The sequence below is a fragment of the Eptatretus burgeri genome, chromosome 5, assembly GCF_056783735.1.
Source record: "Eptatretus burgeri isolate ZD-2024b chromosome 5, Ebu_testis_v1, whole genome shotgun sequence".
NCBI classification, from domain to species: domain Eukaryota; kingdom Metazoa; phylum Chordata; class Myxini; order Myxiniformes; family Myxinidae; genus Eptatretus; species Eptatretus burgeri.
The window spans coordinates 80,221,379-80,224,297 of NC_140965.1; the positions used below are offsets into that span (position 1 = coordinate 80,221,379).

The 2,919-nt window shown below is 43.2% G+C and overlaps 2 non-coding genes across 2 annotated transcripts; both read left to right on the plus strand.

Moving 5' to 3' along the window:
* The first annotated feature begins 422 nt into the window (after nucleotides 1-422).
* TRNAL-CAA (transfer RNA leucine (anticodon CAA)) lies at nucleotides 423-542 on the plus strand. Its single transcript has 2 exons — nucleotides 423-460; nucleotides 497-542. It is a non-coding gene; the product is annotated as a tRNA-Leu (tRNA).
* Nucleotides 543-2,799: 2,257 nt separating this feature from the next.
* Nucleotides 2,800-2,919, plus strand: TRNAL-CAA (transfer RNA leucine (anticodon CAA)). Its single transcript has 2 exons — nucleotides 2,800-2,837; nucleotides 2,874-2,919. It is a non-coding gene; the product is annotated as a tRNA-Leu (tRNA).

Consider the following 2,919-nt stretch of genomic DNA (forward strand, 5'->3'; position numbering starts at 1 on the left):
TGGTGGTCCCACATGATACAGTACTATCGTGTAAATGTATATAACTTCACTGTAAGTACACAGCTTTACATTTCCATCGTTGTGATGAACAAACTGGACAGGTCACTGATCCCTCCTCCCTCATGAGGTTCTTCTTTGAATGCAGCTCTCAACCAGGGCAGGAAGGTCATGTGGACGATCGAGCTTACGGCACACAATGGTCCACCTTCTTCAACCTCAGTTTTGGGATAACCCTCGAAAAGGGAAGATCATTTTGTGCATTAAAAACCTTACACAAATCCATTGTGGTTGAAAGAGATCTTACATTGGACATTCATCCACAGTTTCACACCCTCCGAAGAAGTCTTGTGGTGTGGTGCAGTCGTGAGAATATGGCCATGACGTTTACACTAAAGGTTTAATAACAAACCTTTCCACCAGGTGTCAGAATGGCCGAGCGGTCTAAGGCGCCAGACTCAAGGCTTTCCGGCTTTCCATGCACTGACATGGTCGGGTGTTCTGGTCTCCACATGGAGTCGTGGGTTCGAATCCCACTTCTGACATTAACTTTTAAAATACTGGTCTAAACTTTCTTTTTCATCACCCACGTGTCCATATGTTTTTGTTTCTCGAGATGGACACGATCGAGAGTGTGAGTTGCAGAACTGGTGGGAATAGTTGAGGGTGAGATCAAGGAGATGAGTAAGAACGGAAGCAAAATGAGTGCAATGAAGTTTTGTTGCTCACACCACTCCCTCTCTCTGGTGTTTCACTCTCTGTTGTCCAAATGGGATTGGGTGTATCGTCTGATGCACTCGCAACAGCAGCGTGACGAGTCCCAAAATAATTCTGGTGACGTGGGTCATCGACGCCATTTTGTATCCATCAATCCCCACTTTCTGATTGCCGTTTTCATTGTGTGACGGGCGAAATTACGTTAAAAAGGTGTTCAGCAAGTCTCTTGCATACGTTGGACACTGTTGTTTGCTTTGAATTAATCCAAATGACAATAACATTTCACAATGGAGATGGAGCAGAGAAATAACAGAGGATGATAAGAGAGGGAGAAAGTAAAAATATATTTTTCATGTTTGTTTGTATGTTTTTAATTTTTTTGGCAATAAAGTTTTGTATGTCGTCTCGGAATGCTCATGTCTGGTTCGACTTCATGAAAAAAATGTGGAGAAATTTGTAGACTGGGAGGAGAAACAGGAAGAAAACTTCTTTGGGGTTGTGGGGGAAAAATTTAAGTGAATGTATTTTAAATTGTAACAAATGGAGTTTCAGAAATGTAACTTTTATGCTGCAAGTTGAATTGGCTGTCATCTCTGGCCAAAAGACTTTTGCCCTGAATGATAAGAAATGTGTTGTTCTGGAGCAGAGTGACCGAGCTGATAAATGAACCTTTGCTTTGAAACTGTACGAAGTGGCTTTTTGTCGAAAGGACACGTCTACACTCTGGGTGAATATCCCCCAACCTCTCTCATGAAAGTATAAAATGCTTTGAAAGGTGAATTGTTTTCAGTGCAAGAACGTGGGGTAGTATAGTATCTCAGTGGCTTGTACTCCTTGGAACTGACCAAGTACCAAGTTAGAAGAAAACTCTCTGATGTAATGCAGAGGTGAATTGAATCGGGTTGGTCTAACTGTGAACTTAAGTAAGAATAAATGAAATAGAACCAAATAATCTTGCAATCAATGGGGATTCTTTCGTTCATTGTCCGAGGGTGAGAAGTGTATGGTGTATAATTAGAAAATAAATTGTTTGACAAGGAAGGACTTGTGTGGACATCAGTTTTATCAGTGTCGATAGGGTTTTTTAGGATTTTATAATCAAATCGGACAAACGTAAAACTCTGTCTGTAGTCAAATAGGATTCCACAATCGGCCAGTTAGAATCCTTCAGGAGGACAACGATCACAACAAGGTGGGTTAAAAAATCCACATCAGGGTTTTAAAGGTGTCCTTAGGGTTTCAAAGATAAAAGGGGTTCTTCAGGGTCTTCAGGGGTCTCATGGTGCTTGTGGGTCTTTCGCGTCTTACAGATCTTTTGAGACGACAGGATTTTGTGCACACGGAACACATTTACATTGAGAATTTACGCCCCCCCCCCACTTTGCCCAACACGCCCCTGTGTGAAGCTGTGGCCACACAGCCCATGCTTTCCCACACACAACATTGTATTTTTTCCCCAAGTTTGGAGCTCGCAACTAACAAGATGTGGCCGTGCACGAGGAACGAAGAAAGGCAGTCAGACAGACAGCGAGACAATGTGGTAAAGTTTCGTGAAGATCGGTTTTAAATTGTGACCTGGAGGCAACAAACAGACAGACAGAGATGGGGGAAAACATAATCCCCTTCACCTTCCGTGGTGGAGGTAAACAAAAAACCATTTTGATGGTGGTCCCACATGATACAGTACTATCGTGTAAATGGATATAACTTCACTGTAAGTACACAGCTTTACATTTCCATCGTTGTGATGAACAAACTGGACAGGTCACTGATCCCTCCTCCCTCATGAGGTTCTTCTTTGAATGCAGCTCTCAACAAGGGCAGGAAGGTCATGTGGACGATCGAGCTTCCAGCACACAATGGTCCACCTTCTTCAACCTCAGTTTTGGGATAACCCTCGAAAAGGGAAGATCATTTTGTGCATTAAAATCCTTACACAAATCCATTGTGGTTGAAAGAGATCTTACATTGGACATTCATCCACAGTTCCACACCCTCCGAAGAAGTCTTGTGGTGTGGTGCAGTCGTGAGAATATGGCCATGACGTTTACACTAAAGGTTTAATAACAAACCTTTCCACCAGGTGTCAGAATGGCCGAGCGGTCTAAGGCGCCAGACTCAAGGCTTTCCGGCTTTCCATGCACTGACATGGTCGGGTGTTCTGGTCTCCACATGGAGTCGTGGGTTCGAATCCCACTTCTGACA